The sequence below is a fragment of the Rissa tridactyla genome, chromosome 9 (assembly GCF_028500815.1).
Source record: "Rissa tridactyla isolate bRisTri1 chromosome 9, bRisTri1.patW.cur.20221130, whole genome shotgun sequence".
NCBI classification, from domain to species: domain Eukaryota; kingdom Metazoa; phylum Chordata; class Aves; order Charadriiformes; family Laridae; genus Rissa; species Rissa tridactyla.
In genome coordinates, this window is record NC_071474.1 from 39,200,635 (window position 1) to 39,223,806 (window position 23,172).

The window sequence follows — 23,172 nt, forward strand, 5'->3', positions numbered from 1 at the left end:
AGCGTCACAGGAATGCCTGGGCACTTGATAAGGTAAAAAGTTTATTTTCTGAGACAGGGTTTGGATGGATGCAATAAAACTGAATCCTGTCTGTCTCTGGGTATTTCTGATGCAATCACTGAAATCCGTGTGTAAAGCAGCAAAGAACCTGGTCCTCCAGTTCATTTTGAGTGAGGAACTCTAGCTGCAATACTAGTGGAGTGCTTACTTCTAAAGCTATTGTAGAGCTAAATTTTGGTCAATGAGACTCCTTCAGTCCCACAGAGATGTTTGAAAAGAAAGTTATTGTATTTTTTGTATTTTTTGGTAGCTTTTTTCTTTTTTTGGCTTTTCTAAGGGGGAAATATTCCCACAGGTGCTTAGGAAAATAGAACAAGAACCAGACGAGAAGAAGGAAAGTGAAATGCGAAATGTCTCAACCAATCCTGCTTAGTACCAAACACAGGCATCTCCTGAATACAGAAGGCAACAGAAAAAGCTCTGGTGTTTGTTTTACAATCATCTAGTTTACACAGAGGACCAGCGGGGGAATTCAGTGTGCTGGCATTGTTGGCCATTTTAATTTTCAAATGCAGCTGAACAATGAATTTTGATCATCAGTCTCACTAACGTTCTTACTAAATACAAATCAAGTCATTCAAAAAACTTGGATTTGCATCTAATTATTAAAATCACTGAATTGGAAACTACTTTTCACTCCCAGTTTTGAACCTTTTGCTACATGTGAGTCCTGTCAGCCAGAATAGCCATGCCACAGAGTATTCATCTAATCCATCTGGTAGTGCAAATAGTTGAGGGACTCAAAATAACAAGAAAATTGTTTACCTTTCTAAATAGGATATGGAATGACTTTCTTGCCTCTTTACAGCAGCTCAAACATTTACACAAACTTGTTAAGCTGCTTAGAGAGAGGATTGTTTGTCCAGGTAATGCTTCTTTCAGTAAGTTAAGCTGCAAGGAAAGCAGATTCTTGACTTCATGGAATTTGAGTGATTCTGGAGAAATTGCCTCTGGGAGAAATTTGAATAAATTAATGGAGAGCTTCTGATTTCTTTCCTTCTCTGTCTTTATTTGAGTGAATTTTTCCCTCTCTGCGCAGATGGATCTGTGCAGAACTCATAAGGAAGTCATTTAAGTATGTAAAGCTGCTCCAGGTAAATGTTATTTACAGATCGCTGAAAAAAATTTGCATTATACTCATTTGCCAAGAATAACCTCCCTCTTTTCACTCTTGGCAGAGAGGTTTTTTTAGCTGTCATCAAGGTAAGTTGCAGATTGTATACTCCTGTCTGTGTCTTTTTACACGTTTTGACTGTTTTCTTTCATTGTTATGTTTAAATGGTAACCCTGCAGGCGCTGTGCACATAATTTAAGTAAGCAATCTGCTTGTTTATCCCTGTTTTCCATTAATTAGATATGTGCAATCTAAATTTCCTACTGAAAAACATGAGATGACATGCTAAGGGGCCAAACCTGCTTTCCCTCGGAAGGCTGAAGTGGCAGCGTTGGAGGAGGCGTCTCCAGAGCAGGGGCACAGCAGTGTTTGTTGCCATCTCAGCTTGGGCTGGACAGTGAGCAGAGGGAGAAGAAGTCTCACTGGAAAAACTGGAGAGGCCCCTACCCTCGGCAGCGCCTGGGTGAGCCCTCATGTCCTTAGGGTTTGCTGCAGGCTGGATACACTGGAAGGCAGATGCATGTCCACAGGACACCGTGAAGCTGTGGCGTTGTCCCTGGGCAGCGTGAGAAGGTGCTCCAAGAATTTCACCCCCTGCCTGAGCTGGGCTAACAGCTGTGTTGATGTGGCTCCCGGATGCTTTTCTCTAGCCAGATTTCTTTTTTCTTACTTTGTTCACTGCTGACCTAGTGGCTCAAATCTTCACTTTTATAATTAGCCAAGGCGCAACCTCTAACCTGAATAGTTACTTCTGACCCATGGCGGCACAGCTAAGGCCTAAAGGTACTGCTATTTGACAAGGGATCTCTGTAATACCCAGAGACAATTTTATTCAGAAATGGCCCAGCTCTGCAGTGGGCCACATAGGCAAAATGGGCTAATAATCAGCTGTCAGGTTCAGCCAAGAACTGAAGAATCTGCCAAGAGTGAACTCCCTAAGAAGAAATCAAAAAGATCTTAATGTAACAGGCAAAAGCAAACTGTTTTCAGCCTGCCCACAAATGAGAGGAGAGGTGAGGGAATAGCCTCAGCTCTAAGTGCACAGAATGGCAGGCGAGTGGAGAATTTCATAAAGGAATGGGTCAGTGAAATTTGAGCTCTGAAGTAAGTCCTGAGGCAATCATAAGCAAAATCTTTGGAACTAGGAGAAACTAGTGCAGCTTTTTGAGGTTCTTCTGTTGCAGCAAGGACGAATAACACCAAGGTATTCTGCTGCACCTGGAAATGCCAGGAGATACTCAGTCTCTCCTTCTCAGTGTGAGGAGGATCAAGTGCTGTTTTAAGCATCCTGGCTGTTGTAACTGTGCTTGGCCTGCTCTCGGTCACCACTGTTTGGGTGAAGAGCCTGTAAGGGAGGAGTCTCACCTGTGCAGGAGACCTTGCTGCCTCCTCAGCTGGTGGGCTGAGACACTTTGGTCCGTATCCACTGACAGACAAAGCTGAGCATGCGCCTATGCGCGTTGTGAGCTCGGGGCCCACAGCTTTTTACTGAAAGGGATAAATAAGTGGTCCTTTAAAGCTAATGGCCTCTTTTGTCTATATATATATATATGCCATAATCCCATTGCAATCCTGTAACAACCTCCTTGATGTCAGACTGGCCTTGTACACCCTCACATTAATGAGCTATCGCATGCTAGCTCCCTGCCCAGCCCACACCCTCTTCCTTCTCGCCTTCCCTCTGTTGCTCTGAATCATTTTTCTTTTGCTTGCTTGCTGCTTGCCTGCAGTGATGGGTGTGTGCCCTTTTGCTCCCTGGGAGTAAATCATACGTTTACTTTTTTTCTTTTTACATTCTGGAGCAGCTGCTCTGATTAGTTTGAAGCAGAATAAAAGACCTATAAATGGGGAGAATCCTGAAGGTAAGTACTTTACTATGGACTTAATGTCAAGGTACAGTACACATACTGCCTTTTACAGGGACCATTTAAAAACTGTTATCCACTGTATATTTCAAAGGCAGGACATAATTCAGACATCTGATTGACTGCCCTTGAATGCTGATTCTTGCTCTACAATTTTTATTTTTAATAAGCCTTGATCTGAGAACTTTTGAGAACATCACATATTGCGTTCATCACCTTTGGTGGATTACTTCTGTTGTCTGAGTTGCGCCAGATTTGTGGTGACAATAAGGCAGAGGAAGGAATGGCAAGCTCTGTCAGAGGAAACGGCACTCCTGTAAATTTGAGGACTGCGTAAGAATTGTTTTCCCTTTTCACTGTAGAAAGTGTTATTTCTGATATTTCTCCTGGTTCTGATTACTCCAGGGAGGACATGATTCAGTGATCTTGGATTCCTGCAGAGACCACGACACCGTCTTAGTCCCTCTCTCAGGAATGGGGGAATGACAGTGACCTCCAGGGTACCCTCAATAGCCAGAGCATTGCCATTCTGAACCAGTGAGTCCAGGGACTTAACACAAGGATTTAGGAAGGGAACTGGACTTGAAATGTACTTCAGAAAGCTGTCAATCAATGGTCTGTAGCTTTCAAGTCACACTGTTGCTCTTGAGTGTATTGTTGCAGTAGTCTTTAAACTGAGTCTTCTTCACAGTTTCTCTAGTAAAATGATGGTGCTTCCTATAACCCTTTTCCTGCCCCTGTTCCCATCTGCCCCCAGACACACTCCCTGTGTTTCCCTTGGTGTTTGCAGAGTTCGGTGTTTGACCAAGTCTGTCTTCATCCCTCCAGAGAAGTGCTGTTGGGTTTGCTGCGTGAGGTGGGGTATTTGAGCAGCTCCTGCAACCTGAGGACTTTTAATGAACAACCTCTCCAGGGCTCTGGAAATATGCTGATCACCAGAGTCCTCCTAAAAAGCATGATTTTCACTCAATTTTACACTTGATCTGCTTCCACTCCCCCTCTCATGGTCGTGAGAGATGCTAACCAGGGTTCCTCCACCAGGATGCGCCCTGTGCTTCACTTTTCAGTTGTTTTTATCGTGTCTCCATCATCCCACCACTTCACACAGCTCCTCTTCATGTTGTTTCCTAGCTCAGAAAAGAGCTCCCTGTTTCCCAGCCCCTCTCTTTTCTTAACTCTTGGGATGCGTCCCCCTCTCAGAAGGTTTTGGACTGTAGGGTTTACACTGCAAAGGGTGCTTCTTTGGATTATATGAAGTGCTTGAAGTCAATGCTGTGATTCTGCTACTTGAGCTAAGGCTGTCTCTGATGCGCCTCCTCCAAAGCTGTGGTTATTTAAATTCCAAGATGACTGACATGTTTGCTCTGCTCAGGTGACTGGTGCTGTACATTCATTTCCAAATAGTAGCTTTTTATTTTGGAAGTACAAGAGGTGCCTCTGGCCCTAAGGAGTTCAATGGAAGTTGCACACTGAGGTTTGGTGGAGGTGGAGGCTGGACAGCATGGGCAGTACGTGCCTGCGTGGAGCAGATACCTATGCACTTGCCTTCTACCTGTTTTCTGACAGGGAATATTAATACTCAAAATGGAAATTAAGCAGTAGTTTGAGCATGCATGTTCTGTTTCCTTTAAGACAGGGTATAACTCTAATGTGCTTGATATTTCCAAGTACTGGCATTTTTACATAGGTAAGAAACCTTCAAGTCTGAAATACACTAAACAGCTTCTTACAGAAATTCAAGCCAATTTTGGAATATTACCGTGTTATCACAAGCCAAAAGCATTGGCAATCAAAGGTATTTTTGAAGCCGTTAGCTCCAGTTCGACTGACTTGTTTTGTTTTTTGTCTTTGATAACACTCATTGCTTTTGAGGAAATGAACTCACTGACAGCTTGGAGGGCAGGACTGGCTTAGGCATAGTGAAAAAAACCCAAAATGCTGTATCTAAAGCCACTATTCAGTCTTTGAATTTGAGATTAAATCATATCCCTTTATTCCCGTAAATCCTCTCTTTGCAGATGTACTGGGAGAGGGGAATTCAGTGCCTTAGAATGCATGGACAACAGAGGATGGCAAAGCCTGAAAACAAATGTCCTGGAAAGTGTTTATTACCGGGCATTAAAGCATGTAAGGCTGGAAAAGGTATTTTAGTATAACTTTGCTTTATTGACTGCTTTTGGTTTTTTTTTCCTCATCTCATTCATAGGATATGGTCACTGATGCTTAAAGAGACCTTGAAATATTGACATCAGAATTGAATTACTGATGTGATAAATTAGAGGACTACTCGAAGAACCTGCCAGGTGAATAGGTGGGTGTGCAGGTGTGTAAGTGTGGAGTATATTTTTCTTGACAAATGTATTTCATGTATGTACACCTCACAAAAACAAAGGAACCTCTTTTCTGCCAAGTACTATGTTGCATAAGAGCTAGAGGATCTTTATGCCTATGTTAGCCCTTGAGGTGAAGCGAGGGCTTGAGAAAGGGTCTTGGCACACGAGCCTCCTCACCGTGCCTCTGGCTTCTGAGGGCTGTGCTTGGAGGAGCCAAGCCGTACCCCTGCAGCTCCCCTCTCCAACCCTCCCCACCTGGAGCTTGGCGTGGGCTACCCTAGCTGGGAGCTGTGCTGCTGCGGCTACGCAGCGCGGGTCATTTAACACGCTTGGCTCTTTCTACACTCTCTGGCAGGCCCGTCAGCGACTGCAGCGTGTGAGTGGGCAGAGCCAGGGAGGGCCGTTGTGCAGACAGTAAGTGGGAACAGCAAAATTCTCCTTTTCTGTATGTCAGGCCAGCCCGGTGCTTCTGCTTGAGTTGAAGCCCAATTATCTTTTTGGGTAGCTACAGAGAATCGGACTTTAGAATTTAACCTTGAACTGTACATTTTAGTAATGGTGCTGGTCAACTTGAAAAAGAGACACTTGTTTACAGTATGATCCAGGTATGTAGGTTTAATACAAAATTTATTTATCCGTGAACAAGGATATGAAACAGCACTTAAAGTCGATTATTATTATTTTTACCACATTTCCCCCCTGCCCTGAAACTCCATTTTATTTTCATCTGAAACAACATTTTTCTTTTAACAACCGACCTGGAAAATCCATTACTCAACTAAATCTAAGCTACCCCAAATATGTGTAGCTTCTGTCCAGAAAAGTAATTTGTTTTTTTTTTTGCCATCAGTCCAGAGTTTCAGACAATTTGTTGTACCCTTCTCTTCATTGCTATGATTTGCTCTGTTCTCTGGCCTGAAATATGATAATCTGAGCAGACCAGAAATGCAAAATAGGACAATCTTTACAACCAGACTTAAAACTTCTGTTGTTTGCTACAAACACAAAGAAGTAAACAAAGTGCTGTATAATATCTTCTTTTCTAGGAACACCAGCAAAAAATGGAGAGGGGAAAAGAAATCTGTAATAGAAACCCATAGAAGATCAACATCAGTATTTGTTAATTTCTAGGTTTTATTTCCTTTTACTTTTTAAACTAGGTTTTTCAAACCATCCACTTACAGAAATTTGCATTTTATGAGGACAGAGTTACAAAATATGATGATATCATTTTAGGTAACTTACCTCTTTTTTCCTCAGCTTGTGGCATCTAAAACTAACCATGCTTGTCATCTTCTCAGTAATTTCTTATCATTGAAGTTAAAATATAATCTAAGTTTGCATCAAATGAGCTGTTCCAAGATGAGTTTGCCTAACTCTGTATTGCAGTGGGATTTCTGCAATTATGATTAGCTACTGCCAAACAAAAATGATCTGTGGAATACAAGCGGATCCAACAATCATTAGCTTCTCTAAATCCCACAGGAGTTTAGAAGAAGCACAACTTGATCTAGTCTTTTGTCTCTGTGTCTCTGCCAACCAGTTTTGCTGGTGGATACCGCACAACTGAAAGGGAATGAATGGAGGAGAAATGAGGGGCTGATGGAGAAGTCTTCTATTAATAGGGCCTGATCTGCTTTAGGATGTTGTTGGTGCTCACCAGAGGTCTCAGAACTGCTGGATTGATTGTTTGTGTAGCTATGTCCCATTCAGAGGACAGAAATCACCAGTACGAGAGTTTGTGTTTGTGTGTGCTAATTATTTTTACTCTTCCCCCCACCACACTTCGCCTTTTTCTATCTGATTATTGGTTCTCCCACCAAAAAGTGAAATAAACAGTTAAAGGCAGCATTTGTCTTAGTCGTGTCTGAGAAATTCCCAATGGGAAACGGAAGCATATTTCCACTATCTGTTACTGGATTTTACATTCGTGCTCCACAAACTACTCTGCACATGAAAAAAAGCTCTCCATTTGAACCGTTTCCCTAACAAGCTTCATAGCTGTTTGCTGGATTAAGGCAAAGTTAGGATTTGTGTCTGATTTTAATTAATCCCAAATGGTGCTTCCATTTCTGCTGTTGGCCAGTCAAGAGAGACAGGTAAATAGTCAATATGCTGTATCTTTTTACTCTTTTACAAAAATATGATGCATACTGCATGAAGATGTTACTTCTGCTATAAGCCTGTCGTGTTATTCTTTGGGGAAGGGAATTCTTATTTTCCAATCCATATACTTATGCAAAGCAGTCACTCCTTTTACACTCTGTACATGCAAAATGCTTAATAATTTTATCTTCAGCTTTCAAGCATAAAAGCGAGAAAGTTACTCTATTCCAAACTTAACTACTTGTGTATGTTGTTGGTATCAAGTAAGATTACTGCTTGGAAGATAGTGCACTTATCTTTCACTTGAAATAACCCAGGAGAATGTCAGATGCAAAATGATTTTTGAAATCTTGGCATTTACTGCTGCTTTATACTGTCTGCGTGCAACTTCAGTCAACAGCAGTGACATTATTGTGCCGAGTCCCTCTCCCTCCAATTGAAGGGAACTGGCACCCTATTAAAACTCCCTCTTTGCAGATCTGAACTGGAAATATGCTACTATGCAGCTTTGTGTTTATCTCCTGACAGGCGGTGATCAGAATCATGGCTGCTACCAGCCAGGCAGGATTCTCTCCTTGTCAGTTTATTCCTTCCTGTAGCTAATCCTTCATCCGGTGTTATCCGGCTGCCGATGTCCTCCTCGTTCCTTTCACAACAGGCTCTCTTTGCTTTGGCTTTTGTCCCGTGTAAATGCAGCCCTGCCAAGTCTCTCTGTGATGAGCTCCCTTCCGTGCTCTCCTGTTGCAGCATCAGCATCTCACATCCTTACGGATCAGCAGCTTCCGCCTCTCTCTGCTCCAGCAAGGTGGGTGCTGCTGGCAGAGCAGCCTGTGGAAAGCATGTGGCCCTGGGCAGCAGGACACAGTGCGGCTGGAGATGGTGGACACAGCATGGGAGGGGATGATGCTCTGCAGCATCTGCAGGTTTGCAGCCCTGCAGGTCTGTCATTGTCACCTGACCTTAGGGAGGCTGGATGCTTGCACCTGGCTGCAATGGGGTTATCTACCAGCTTTGCATCACTGTCTGCTGAAATTAATTGCTGGGAAGGGTTGATGGTGTTTTTGAAGAGATGGACTTAGCTTTCAGCCTTATTTCCTCTTGCTTATGGTGGTCATCACAGGGGCTCTTCTGAGCAGGAGCATACACACATGCATAGTTTCCACACGTGACCATATTTCCCAAAGATCAGACCTGAATCTGTGCCGCTATATACAAAAGACTAGACATAAAGTCAATAAATGGAACTTTATACAGCTGTAAATTCTCTCATCCTGTCATCTTCCCATTCAGGGAAGAAAGATGTGAGAATCATGTAGATTCAGAAGCAGAGGTTCATGGCAAGACTGGGGGTCTCCTGATCACAGCCATGGACGATGGCCCCTTCTGGAACTAGCTCTGTTAGTGGTAGGTTTTATTAGGGCAATTTATGCCCCCCAAATTACCCTATTTATGGTGGGGGCTGCTCACTTTGTATCCCATCTCTGCCAAGCAAGCTGCTCAGCTGGGAGCTCTTTAATTTCTGCTGTTTAAAGTCAAAACAAACCTATCATATTTGACTGAAGTAGGACTGAGTACACGGCACTCATTCGGTAGATCCATCTATCCTTGGCAGGCAAGAAAGAGCAGCTGGGAGGACAACGTCTGCTGGTGGCAGTCAGAAGCGGATGTTTGGCCACAATCTAATTGTAAGGGATGTAGGTGAGTCCATGCATAGATTGATTAAAATTGATTAAGAAAGTGTATCTGGGGACTCTTCCAAAGCTAACTGAAGTCAGTGGAAAAGAGTCTTTTTTACTGAATTTTCTGGCATTGGATTAAAACCCTAGAATACCCCATCGTGGAATAATTTGGTTAGCAGAAAGAATGGAGAGATTTAACAAATCAAGGACTGGAGAACTAAACGAGATTCGAGGTGATGCATTCAGTTCCTGGCTCTCCACAGACTTACTGTTTGACATTGCCCAAGTTCATCAGTCTCTTTGGACATCCCTTCCTAGTATGGTCAGGTATGACTGAATAATTTCTCTCTCTCCCATTTTTATCAATGTCAACTGCATTATTCTCTGTTCTTTCAGTGTGCATCTACAACACACAGTGTGCCTGGGATGCCTTAGCTGAGGTTCCTAGCCTGCTTTATCACACATATTAAAAAAAACCCCCAAGAAGATGGTCAGAAACAAAGGCCAAAATAGGTCTCATTACTTCTTTAGTGGTACATCAGAAATTAACATAAGGCTTGGTGCATGGCAGGCTGTTCCTGCAGTTCCTCTGAAGGCTGATCTCTTCTGCTCTGTATTCAACTCCATTAATACCTCGTTCTTTTCATTCCTACTGAGCCTACCTAAAGACTGACAGCTGTATATCATAGTGCTCTTGTCTGCGAAATGGATTATTTTCCACAATGGGCTGAGATGAGAACAGAATAAGGGAAAAGACATTAGTTTTTAAAAAAAAATAATCAGTCAGTGGTATATTCCCCTCTTTTTTATGAATAATGTATACATTCATATAGTGTAGCATAATAATTAAGGGGTTTTGACTTACTATAAAATGCTGAAGAATGTCTAATGATACTGCTTTATCTAGTCATTTGAAATCCAAATATAAATCCAAGGTATCATTAAATACAGCTTCACCTAACTGTATATTTCAAAGTCCATGGGATGTTTTATTTCTAGGCTTTTAATCTTTTAATTCAGCTAAAAAGTGACTTTAGTAAGTGACTTGATAAATAATTTAAAAAATAGCACTTTTACACTGTAATCATGCCAGGAGAAATGAAAGAGTAGCTGAAGTGTCAGAGGTTATAAATTGCAGTAAAGGTATTAGCATCTTGGTGAAGAAGTCTATGTCACACGGAGAAGCAAGGTCTCCTGGCAACATATTGACTCTTTCTAATTAGTTAAAAGATTTATACAGGCAGTAAAAATGGGCTAGTTTATTGATTTTTGTCACATTCCTGCACTACAATAGTTTTGCTCATTTGCTGTATGTAGGAATACCTTGTGTGTGCCTGAGCCCTCCCCATGGCTGGGACTGGGAAAAGTCGTTGCATTTGGTTGTTCTTGGCCTCACCTTGGAGAACAAAGCGTCCATGCGCTGTTCGTCCCCAGCACCTCCTCAAGTCAAAAAAGAGGTTTTAAAGGATGGTTATACTCAGAGAAATGACTAAAAATGCTGCTACTTTTGTTGTCCCTGTATGACATCTAGTTCAGATTTGCTTTGTTTATAGCTAACAAGATGATGTTTCTAATTGTCAGCTCTGCGTAAGTGATAAAGACCTGAAAGCAGAGCCGAGTGTTTTCTTGGCTTTGACATCAATAATTGCGAAGATGCTGACACTGATGTGTAGCCGAGGTGGGCTGTGCGTGACTGAGCAGGTTCTGGCTCTTCTCAGCTGCCCTGGCTTGGGGGCAGGATGCTGAAGTGACACTAACTTCTGTGGTGGTGTTCTCCCGAGGAATTGGTTTTCCTGTGACCAGCTGGATGCTGCTTGCGTGTTTGGGTTATGAGCTTCTCGCCGCTGCGTTGTTTGGTGTTTGCAGCCTCGCAGGGGTCACGTGCAGGAGTGACGATCACACACCCTGTGACACAGCACAAGGCAGCCCGAGCAATGGCACTGTGCACCATGGCAGCAATAAGCAATGAGCGTGAAGTGCGCTTACAGAAATTTGGCCCATAATTTTTCTGCCGGTATCGCAGTTGCCTGTCAAACCCAACTCCTCCTATGAATCTGAGCAAAATGCAGAAGTAGATTATATTCTGCACGGAGCTATTCTGAGATGTTTAAAAGCAAATAAAAAGCAGCACAGGGAAACTAAAAATAACACTACCATGCTCCATGCTGTAGAAAGCATGGATGTGCCATGTCTGAAGCAGTTGGGGAAGACAAACTGCACCTGGTCCAGTTCGCAGCAGTCTGGTTAAACTGGTGCTAATGATGGTATGAAAAGATGCAGTGGGTTTGGAAGCGGCTTCTCCCAGAGCAACGCAAACGCTGTTAACCCCTGGGACGAGCTGCACCTCTTGCAAAACCAGGTTTGAAGGCGCCGACCTTACACTTCCACAGCCCTTTGCCGACGCTCCCTCTGCGCCTCAGGACGGTTCTTGGCCGGTTCTTCGGCCGAGAGCGGGCCCATGTGCGCGGCGCCACGGACCCCTGGCTGCTGCCGGCTGTACGGGGCATTAGGGGTTTTGGCGTCGGCATTTTGACGCCCCGGGGCCCGGTGCAGAGCCGGGGCTGGAAGCGGGGCGGCCCGCGGCGGTGCCCGGCGGGGGCGGCGGGGCCGGGGCGGGCGGGCGGGCAAGGGCGCGGCGCGGCCGCCAGGGGGCGCTGCGGCGTCTCGTTGCGCGGGGCGGGCGGGCGCACCTGCCGCGTGCGGGGCCGGCGGCGGCGGCGCGGGGGGGGTGGTGGTGGGGGTGGGGGGCAGCGGCGTCCCGGTCCCCTCCCCTCCCCTCCCGGCGGCTCCGCCGTAACTCGACGGGGACAGCGCCCGCTCTTCCGCGGCGGCGGGGAGCTGCGCTCCGCGCACACGGGCCGCCCCCGCAGCGGCATCGCCGTCCGCAGCGTCCGTCGCCACCGGCGCGGGGGCCCGCCGCACCCCGCCGGCCTCGGACGGGGCCGTGCCGGCATGGAGACCTAGGGGGGAGCCGCCAGGGAGGTAAGCCCTGCCGCGCGGCGCTTCTCGCGGCAATTTCCTTTATTTTTTTTTCCTGTTTTAAAAAAATCTTCCCTCAAAATCAGAGAAAAGTTCGGATGTAACGAGTATCCCCTCGGCGCCGCCCCCGCCGTGCGCGGGATGGGGCCGAGGGGCGGCTGCCGCCTTGTCCCTCCCTCAGCCGCGGGGCGGGCGGAGAGAGCCCGGGCGCCCCGCTGCTGCCGGGGCGATCGCGGGAGGGACCCCTCCGCAGCTGCGGGTCTCCGTCCCGGGCGGGCCGGCCGCGCTCCGCCCGCGGTTTTCGCCGGTCTCCTCAGAGAGCGGCTGCCCGGAGCCGGAGCCCCGTCCGTTGTTAGCGCGGCGGCTCCGCGGTTTCCCGGATCGGGCCCTGCGGCTGCGGAGGCTCCAAAAGTGTTTTCTCTCACGAAAGGAGGTTCTTGGCGCTCTCAGTCAGCGCCGCGGACGCGAGTGGGGCTCCCCGGGAACGGTGTTACCGCTGGGGACTTGAAATAAAAACGCTCCAGGAGTTGTTTCTTGGGATGTTGTAGCTTGGTGGAGCCTGTTGAAAAGGTGCAGGTTCTTTGGAGGCTTGGCTGCTCTGAGGTACTGCGGTGGTGTCCTGAAGGTTGGGCGACTTGGAGATCTCTAGGTGCCTCTGAAAAGTTTTGTGATAATAAGGATTCTCTAGTTTCATTTGGGGTCTGATGGGAACCTGCTAAAGGGGATGAAACCTCTCTCCAGTATTTGATCAAGTGGCTATTTTTAAAGGACCTGGCCGTGGACTGCTCTCTCTGCTAAGATTCAACGAATATAAAGTTTCTGGTGGAAAATGCTGTAAGCCGCAGTTTCTCAAAGTTACGGTAAGGTCTGTGTGCTTTGGGCAACCTCTGCTCCTGTTGGGTTAACGCCCAAATTTAGGCTTGTACTGTGAGGAAAAACCCATCCTGGCTGGAACTGGCACTTTCTTGTGCTCCTGTGCAGTGTTTATACTCTCTTGGTTTTATCCTGATTATTAAAAAAAAAAAACCCTTTCATATTTTTAGAATGTATGGGGGGGTTGCGGCTATTATGATATTATCATCAGAGTTTTGAGGTTTTTCAGAGAATTGTTAGAGGTTAGTGCAAGGTGAGGGGAGGTGCTGCCTGTGCAGATGCGGGGCAGGGTGGTAGGCAGGGTCTGTTTCAGGGTGCCCAGGTGTTGTGTGAGTGTGGTTGTATTCACACCTGAGAGAGGCACTCACCCCAAATGCTTGTTGTCAGTGCTTAAAAGGGGACGTTACTTCTTAGCAGGGATAAAACTGTGCAGCTGCCTGGCGGTCTGTGGTATCTGTCAGATATCTCAGCTGTACAAGCAGGTGACTGCCTGCTCTGCTTCTGCGTAGTGCGTGGGAAGGGGCTTCCCTCTGGAGGTGGGAGAGGGCCAGCTTTGAGGAGGACATGGTGACTGAAAAGCTTTGCCAGAGCTGAGGCAGGAGGTAAGTCTGGGGAGGAAGCTGCCTGACAGTGAGTCAATAGACACTGTCTTTGCAATAGACAAGTGGCTGAGGAAGGGATGGAGGGACAGGCTGGGAATTGGGGTTTTGGGCTCCGTAAGCCAGTGGAGTGTAATGCACACACAACAAATATGAGAAGTGAAGACTTCTGGCAGTTTACTAAGGCACAGGCAGTGCTCTTCAGCATTTGGCGGGTCTGTGGTTAAGCAGGGGTTGTAATTGGTGATGTGCAGGATGGCTTTCCAAGAAACTAGTGTGGATTGCATCCTTGTGAGGGTTATTCTCTGTGCATAGGAGATCTTTTGCAGTGGGAGGACGGGGGCATGCTCTGACCTCCCTGCAGAGTGCTTGTGTTGCTAGGCAGCAGCTTGCACCTCCAGTGTGTTCCGGATCCGAGTCTGTGAGGGGAGACCTTCCTCTACTGAACTAAAGCTTTCTAGCTGGTGACCAAGGATGTCAGAAGGGGGAGGGGGTATGTGCTGGGAACATAGCTGATAGAAAGACTTCCTTATACTCATCCCCCTGCTTGGTCTGCAAGTGAGCACAGGAGAGAGATATGAATCTTTATTTGCTCTATTTGTAAGGCCTAAGAGTTCTTTTCAGATGACCCTTTTACTTTCACAGCACTTGGAAGCTCAGAGAAGGTTTGTCTTCAACTTGTTTGGTGATTGATGCTTTAGCAGTAAAATGGGGAGGAGGGTGAGGGGAGGAAGACTTGCTTGCACAAGAGGTAAGAAGAAAGACCAGGTGTGCCACATTAATGCACTTAACTGACTTTAGTCAATTTTTGTGGACGCCACACAATTGCTGGAGCCCCTGTGCATATATGGTGTCAGCCAGCTTTGTCTGAACTGCTTTGTATCTCGCAGAGCAGGAGTGATAGAAAGCTTTTTTAGACTGGGCTGCCAGTCTAGTGGCTGCTCTTTGAAGCAGTGCAGTAGCTGAAGCTGTTGGAAACCAGTGTGGGGGACTGGCCGCTCTCCAAACAGAAGTCAGATCAAAAAAGAGCCTGAGAGGGTCAGGAGGGATTCATAGGCTGGCAGGGAGAAGGTGAGCTCAGCAGAAGGGCTGTTCTTGTGGCAGAGATCTCTTCTGATGAGACAGGGACCAACGGTGTGGGAGTGGGAGGAGAAGGTTTGATGGAGGCTGGAGGCCTGGGCCTCAGAAGAACTTGGACTTCACAGCCTTAAGCCCGGAGGAGGCTGCAGAGGAGTGAGGAAGCAGAGGCAGGTAGGAGTACAGTTGCTGGGCTCAGGATCTCATGGGTGTTGTGCCTTGCCACCGTACAATAAGCTTGAGCCATGGAGGGTTTAAGAGTGTATGTGTCTCTGGAGGTGTCGGTCAGCTGCTGGCTTCAGTTCCCCGTGGAAGTGACGGGCAGCTTGCATATGAACGCAGTGTGTGTGAGGAGCACAGCAGAGAAGCAGGTAGGCTGCTGGAAGCAAAGGAGAGGAAACAGGGGCAACATGTGAGGCCTGTTGCCCTTGGGATGCTCTGCCTGCTTGGAGAGGACAGGAGCATTCAGGTGAGGCGCTCTGGCTGTGATGGGTCTGTAAGGGGATTTGGTTTGTTTGCAAAGGCAGAGCAATTTGTTCCCTGACTGACTGCAGCTGTTTCCTGGGGAGAGAAGGGTGCATGTTACAATTATCTAGTTAAAGCTACAGAGAACAGCATCTTCTATGTGGCAGAGAGGCTGTTTGGTCCAAATTTCATATGTCCTGGGTTGAGATGCCCTTGTGGGACTGGAGGTGGAGGAAAAGTTCCAAGGAGCACGTCTGTGCCCGGTGCAGCTAGTCATCCCTGCTGGGGGCTGGCTAAAGTGGGAAACTGCCAGGGGTGGCTGGGGCTGGTGGCATTGACCTGTGTGTCTGAGGGAAAGGGCTGAGAATCTGTACTCACAATAAGAAGTACAAATAATGCATTTATAATGTATGGACTTTTCCTGCTCTCCAAAACATTTGGGCTCTGAGTAATCTCTCACTTCAAACTGAGGCTCAAGCTGAAAATACCAAGGGATGCTGAATCGTGAACAACTATTAAACAGCCTTAAAGGGCTGTATGGGAAACAGTGCCTGCTCTCCATTTCTAAGCCTTCCTCAAACAATGTGAGTCTGAGCTATTTATTAGGAGGTCTTTAGTGATGGAAAGGGAAGTGAACGTTTAAACTGTATCACAAAATAAGGAGACACTTTAAGAGGCCATTTGCTTTTCAGGGTGTCCAACTAAAAATAAATCTTCCTTTAAACAGCGTTGAAGAGAAGACAAAGGGAAGAGATCTTACCCTTGCTGAAAATAATGAGAACCTTTTTGCTAGCTTTCATGGTCAGCATTTCCTCTGGCATCTGGTACTTGACTTAAGTAAGCCCCCCTGGAATCGGTGGAGGACTGAAGGTTATGTTATAAACATGTAACAAAGCTGGCCGGAGAGAGACTTGTGTGTTAGAAACTTCTGCAGGGTTTGTTTGGCTAATCCTTTCCTTTCTACCTCCTTTCTACCCTAAAAGCACTACAGGAAGAGAGTTCCTTCCACCCCTCTTCACACTGCTTTATGTAACAGTTAAATTAACGAGGATGTGTATTTGTCAGAGCAATTCCAGGGCACATAAAATACATATTTTAATTTGATTTTGGCCTGCATCAGAACAAAACCTCATTGTTTACAAGATTTCCGCAAATATTTGGAAGTAATGTTCTATAAGCAGTTTCTCATGATTCTCAAATTTGGGGGGGGGGTTGTTTGCTTGCTTGCTTAATTAAATTCTTATTTTCACCCAGACAAACCTAGCAAAATACATATAGGTATAGGCTTACCTCTGGTTATGTGAGGGGAAAAAAATCGTCATCAAGAAGATGTTTATCACTTTAAGTTACTATGAGGTGGTGCTGATTACAGTGAAAGCAACTTGCCTTTGCTGACAGCAGAGCAAAGTGCTCTGTCTTGCTTCTCTGGAACTGTGTTTTCTAAGTGGAAAACTGTGGAAGAGTGTTTTATAAGAAGTGTAACAGCTGGTATGTCATCTTTTTCTGTTAATTCTGTCTTCTTTGAGCATTATATATTAGTTAGGGAAGCATGTGGCCATGACCAAGATCAAGGAATGAAATTCTAAGCACATCACATGCAGAGTTGTGTTCTCTTGGCGCTTGTTTCATTAATGTGCAGGAGTGAATGTGGACCGTGTTTGCCATGAATAGTGCAAATATTGTTATTTTGTACATATTGCAGAGGTATGAATGTATATAGGAGCAGATATAAAGTCAATACAGCTGACACTTGTAACAACTGCAGTCCATCTTCTATGTGGTCCCGGAAAGAGGACTGTTTTAAGATGCTGTAAAAGCAGTTTCTCTATAAAAGCAGGGAACATTTCAGCATGCAGATGGCAGCCCAGTCTAAAATCTAGTTCTGTTTTGTGCTGAGCACCTCCGTAATGAGCCTTGAGGAACACAAGGGAAATGAGAGAAGCAGTGTAGGGGGGAAGAGGAGGCATATGCTATCTTTCAGGATTGAGACCTCTCTTTGAACTGTCTCTCTCTCCATTTTTAATAGCTTTTCTACAAAAGGTGCTTGGGCACAAGGTTGGTATGAGTATGAAAAAAGCAAAGCATCTAATCTTTTGGCTTAATAATGCTCTTGCGTAGGCTGCTGTGAATTGGACAGACTTTCTTATTGATGTAAGAGCAGTGAGTTAGTTTTGAAATTGGTGTGGGTGAGAATGGACTTTTTGCATCTCCCTTAATCTGAAATGTCTCCTCCTTTTGTGGTTGAGGCTCTGTAGAGGAGACCTGTGATCACTGGCAAGATCATCTAAAGCACTCAGCAGGAAAGGGCCATGACCTGAGCAGTGGTGTTTGCTCTGGGTGTCAGTGACTGAAGAGTCAGGTGAAGCCGTGGGTTTTCTGGAATTTACGGGGTTTATCAGCGACTCTGAAGCTTAAGAGTTCTCATCAGCAACTTGCTTTTTTTCCCCTGGAGATCTGAAAAGCAGAGTTCCGAGTCATTTTTTCCTGAGTGGACCTTCTCTGCAGCCCAGGGTGGGCTGGCTGGGCTGGATCTGTGAGAGTTCATCTCAGCCTAGAAGAAGTCTGCCTTCCTGGAACGGTGGCCAGTGGCCTTCTCGGTGTTGGGAAACGTACGTGGTCATCTGTGGCTGGGGCTCCTCTTTCCCCTCAGGTGGCTGTGATTACTGCTGTGGCTTACTCAGCTTTGGGAACTGTTTTGCTGTAACTGCGTCAGCTGTAGAACTTAGGCTGATTTGTGCTGATTCTTAAAATCACTCCCCTTTCCCTAGTACTAGTGTACATGTTTAGCTGTCCAAGTGTAGACTGTCTTCACGTTTTCTTCTCTCCCCCAGCTGTCTTTTCTGTAATCTTCGAAGTAATTCTGCAAAGTGGTAAGAGGCTAAGACCCACGCTATAAACCGAAACTCCCTGGGTCTGACGGTCTTTACGTTGCCTACAGTACTTTCGTGTTGCCTGAAGTACTGTATTGCTTAAACCACAATCTGCAGAAGTAAATATATGTAGAATATTAATAGCTCCTACTCTAGGGGAAAAAAAGTCTGTAAATTAATAGATCCATTATGTTGACCTCATAAACCGTGAGGGCTTGAAGTACAGCTGTAATCCTCCTCCCACAACATGTATTTCACTTTGAATGTCTGTAAAAGGCCTGGACTACTCAAAAGCTGTGATACTGGACCAGCGCATCGATATGTCCTGGGATGTGTAGTTAGAATATTGCAAAGTTAAGGCTGGAACAATAGTTCTCTGTAGAATCCAGGGTAGTGCTGAATCAGTACATCATTGATGGTGCAGCTGGGCATGAGGCTTAAAAAATAATAGCTAACTTTGCCACTCCTTTGTTGTTCTTCTTGTTCCTCCTTACAGTTGCTTTATGCATTTCCAAGTGCTGGCGTTGCTGCAATAAGGGAGGAGTGTGATTCAGGGATTTAAAAATCCAATTTGAAGATACAATGAACTTGAATTCTGTGTGAGTGAGTTGCTTAGGGAATCGAGGTCAGTATGTGGTGTGAGCTGATAGTGCTTGATCTGCTAATCAGTGCTGAGTAGTTCTAGTTCTTTTCGTTCACAAATCTGTTAAGATGGGCTGCTCAGGTTTTTGGTGAGTTTTCTTAGTAGAGATTTAGATGAGTGCCTGCATCACATACTCATCACTAGCCCCTCTGGTTAGCATTTTTATTCTATAGATATTGGAACCTTTATCTGTATTTGGAATATTTCAGGGGGTTTTTCCATTTCCTGCTTTTCATTTTTTTTGGCATGAATGAGCACTATTTTAGTCAGCTATTGGATCGGAAAGTTCTTGCAGGAAAAGGTTCTTGTGTTAATGCTCTCAGGGTTTTCTCTCTACAGGGTGACCCAGCAGTTTGCTCATAGTGTTGTGTCTGATTGCTATTTTAACATAACTAAGATCACTTCTACTCTTTGCAGCCAGAAATGTTAATGGGATAAGTTATTGTGTGGAGGCCATCCACAAGACTTTTTTTTTTTCCTGTTGCTGCCACTGAAACCCATTTTTTGTTTTGGAGTTATACTGTAAGACACCTTTTGAAGCTTTAAGATACTGCTCTTCTGTGGTTGCTGTTTGGAAGATATTTAACTTTTTAATGGAGGCATTACAGTCTTTCTGGCAAAATCTCAGTGTTAACACCTAAGGTGCAGTGCTGTTTGTTTCTTCTGAAATAACTGATAAGATTCTGAGTTTACCCCCTTCACATCACAAAACATCTGCGAGTTTTACAGTTTGTTCCTTTTCTTTCGCACCCAGACACTCAACCTTTAGAGGAATCATTACAGATTGGTGTTGTGACCTTGTCAGGTGCTCTGTATATTTAGTTGTGGTTCCCTTTGCTTCCACAGGACAATACCCTGGGTCTTTTCCTTGTTGTATTGCTATCGTGCAGCTGTTACACTGTTGAGCCAGTAATAATCCCAGACATTTTAGATTTTGTCTCATTGTTGCTGGTTACTTTCTGTTCATACAACACAAGCACTGCCAGGCTCCCTCCGTGCTTACCTCAGCTTTAAATTTCTCGTGGAATTGTGAATTTAGTTAAGGACCTGAGCCCAGTAGAGGCTCAAATCCAGTAAAAAGAATGCTGAATGCACACTGCCTTGTAGAATTAATGTTCATTACATATTTAGACAACTTAAGTGGCTGGTTATAATGGTGAAGATGCACAGTGAATTAGGCAAAATGAAATATTCTTTGATGCTTATTGAGCAACAGAGCAAAGAACGCTGCATGACCCATATCAAGTAGAGCTGAAGATATGTTACTTGAACTAGCTTGAATCTCTGATCTTAAATAATTTTTTGTTTGTGTTTGAAGTATCAACAAAAAGGGACCGGTGCCCATTGTGGATTACTTCCATCCAGCATATTGTATACACTGAAAATCTTTCAGTAATAAACAGCTCAAAGTTTGGTACGTTGGCAGAAGAAGAGAAGACCCGAGAGAGGGTTCATATTAAAATTCAAAGCCTTAAAAAGTGGTGTGGGGAAATGGTTTGAAAATAAATGAACAGAAGTCACCATCTAGCATATTGTGAAGACAATGAAAGAATTACTGTTGCCATTTCATCCTTTGTGTGTGGGGTGAAAACTGTAATTTATTTCCCTGAGATTTCTGAACAACAAAACTTGACAATTGGAAACCAGTAAAGAGGTGGGCTGCTGTTTTTAATGAGCACCTTCTGCATCGCAGCTTCTGTGGAGAAACCAGAACCTACAGAGCCTCATGGTGTGTCAGCAAATCTCAGGCACAGACGTGTGCCTGAGTGCACACATGCATCGCTTTTTCTTCTCTTGCTTTCTCTTAAAAAGGAACACTGTATAAACAAAGCTTGCAGTAGAAATTAGAGCAAAACTAAACTATATTTGAAGCAGGAACTTGGGAATCTCGGTGCTGGGTTTTGTGCAGAATGTCAATGCTCCAGTTTCCTTAGTGTTTCTAAGTGCTTTCTTCCAACATTGTCGCTTGAAATTCATTTGAGTCTGGGAAGCTATGCAAGCTGAAGTGGCTGCTGGAAGGACAGCAAGCAGTACACGAAGAAAATGGGACACAATTTCCCAAGCCTTGTTTTCTGAGGAAGAAAGAACTAAGTTTGTCAGCACAGGTAAAGGGCATTAGGCAGCACATGGGAGTCAGGGTTTCTGTTAGAAGAATAGAATTTGTGCTGCACTGCAGCCTGGTCCCCTTGTAGGTGTTGGATGTCTACAGCAGACTGGGAAAGCTCCCTGAAGCCTGTGGTCTGTAGCATCAAACGGTATGAGGAGGGAAAGGGGTGAACTTGTTAGCAGAGGAATGATTGAGAATGAAGTTGTCACACCTTGCTTGTCCTACAGTTCTCCCTCTGATGGTAGCAACCTCCCTTTACTTATCTTGATACAAACGCAACCTGGCAGGTCACAACAAGGGCTGGATTAATTTGTTTAGCAATTCTTTCAGCCTTTTCAACAAGCACTTCATTCTGTGTCTCTCTTCCCTCCTCTTGGTGATCTTGGGCAAGATAGCTGTAATTTGTATTTCTGTATCCTCATTCAGCAAGACATCATCTTCACTCTTCTGGGAACGGCCTAAACTTGTTCCCCCTCTTCTGAGGTGTATCCAGTAGAGTACTACATTCTTGTTGCAGCTGTGGCCCCTACTCACAGCTGGTTGGAGTTGGCAGCGTCAGAGTAAACAGCTCCTCAGGGAAATGCTGCTTGGTGCCTGTGAGGGGAAAGTTTGTCAAATGACAAAATCAGCCCTGGTTGGAGGAGAATGCCTTGATTATAGAAAAATGGTATTGAACGTTAACTGGTTTATCCCATCTCATATCGCTTCAAGCTAGCACAGTTTGTTCACGTTACTCACCACTCATTTATTTCCAGAAGTCCTAGTAGGTCAAGCACAGGATTGTCTTGAGCCTCTAATCCATCCTACTGCCTGATACGTGAGTGAATGGCCCAGAGGAGGGAGTTGTGCAAGTGGTCCCGTTGGGAGCCATGATGGGAGTCTTGGCAGGTTCAGCCCAGAAATCTCCTCCTGAGCAAATTTAGAGACTTTGTCCTGGACACATGCAAACTTCACTCTTCTGGCTGCTTGACATTCTTCTGGGGGAAAAACATCTTATGCTGTACCTTAATGTTCTTTGTCAAATTGTATGTTTAAAAAAGAAATCATCTGTGATATGGTGGTTTGAACAGCCTTGTTGTCTATACCTGTCTGCTGTCTCAGGACAATAACCAGCTGATCCACTGGGCAGCGGTGTGAGTGATTCTGCCTTCTTGTGGTTGCATGTCTAGGACGGTGAAGATGACACCTCAAAGTCTGACATGTATTTTCATGCCAGCTTCAGTGGGGCTGTGTCAGATGTGACAGGCTGAGGCTTTGGGCTAGGCTGTGAATGACTGGATGGTGAAGTAGTTTTTTGCCATTTTCCTGCTGTATTTTCCTGATTTTTGCAGGTACAGAGACTGACTGCCTTGGTGAGGCCAGGGACTCAAAAAGCAAAACTCCTATCAGTGCTGACAGAACCAAGAATTCTCCCCTATCTCTAGCATGAATGTTGGCTGACAGAACTTGCTTTGAATTTTTAAGTGTATTTAATGCACCATAGCTCATTTGGGGTGGGGATGGAGGGACCCACATAAAAAAAGACCTAGGAGTTACATACCTCAGCTGTAATAACTGAAGGGAGGAAAGTGGAGAAAGTAATTTGCAAAGCTACACTTGAAAATCATTCTAGCATAACATCATCATTACAATTATCTGTCAAAAGATTTAGTTCAATTACTTTTTTTTAAGCTCTCTTGTCAAGATGGCCTTGCTTGTTTCAGGATTTTGGTACTCCAAGGAGAGGTTAGGGAAGAATGAATACTAATTCTGCCATTAACCACTGTCAGACAGCCTTCAGTGTGTATTATTCCTTGAAAACTCCTTTAGCATCGTTACCGTGGGGAATCAATAGGCATAAAGTGCCCATGGGAACATAGAATTCCTGGGGGAAAAAAATTCACTGCCTATTTATAGCTTGCAGTACGGTAAGGTGAGAGGGCGAAAACTTCAGTTTTAAGTGGTAATTTTGAAATAATTGAATAGCAGCATAATTGCCATCGTGTAAAAGATTATACATGGTTCCTTACATTTCTTCACACAACAATAGGCTGGTAGTATAATTACAAGGGAAGAATATTTGATGTAATAAACTCAAATTAAACTGAATAATTTTCAGTGAACTGCAGGACATTGCACCCTCTTGCTGGTTTATCGTGTTGAGCAAATGTTCAGAGCTACAAGGATCTGGGCTGGTCCCAAAGCTGAGGGTGCCTCTGAGTGGGCAGGTGGATGTGGTACAGCATTTAAGGAATGATTCTGTTTCGTTGGCCTTCATTTTCACTACTAATGCAGGTAGTTTTGTGTATTTCTGTTTAAAAGAAACTGCTATAAAATATTTGCCGACTCTTTTGGCACAAATAATAATTTCATACTGATTTAGGTGACTGCCCTCTTTATGTGAGAATAAGGGTCTTGATCTA

At 44.9% G+C, this 23,172-nt stretch overlaps 1 protein-coding gene across 2 annotated transcripts in view; it reads left to right on the plus strand.

Moving 5' to 3' along the window:
- Positions 1 to 12,003: 12,003 nt before the first annotated feature.
- IL1RAPL2 (interleukin 1 receptor accessory protein like 2) overlaps positions 12,004 to 23,172 on the plus strand; it is a 398,133-nt gene continuing 386,964 nt past the window's right edge. Inside the window, exon 1 of one of the 2 annotated variants that reach the window (XM_054214552.1) lies at positions 12,004 to 12,139. The gene's annotated coding sequence lies outside the window, so the exon portion shown is untranslated. Of the gene's footprint in view, positions 12,140 to 12,364; positions 12,997 to 23,172 lie in introns of those variants that run through there. The other variant, XM_054214553.1, reaches the window with a different exon arrangement.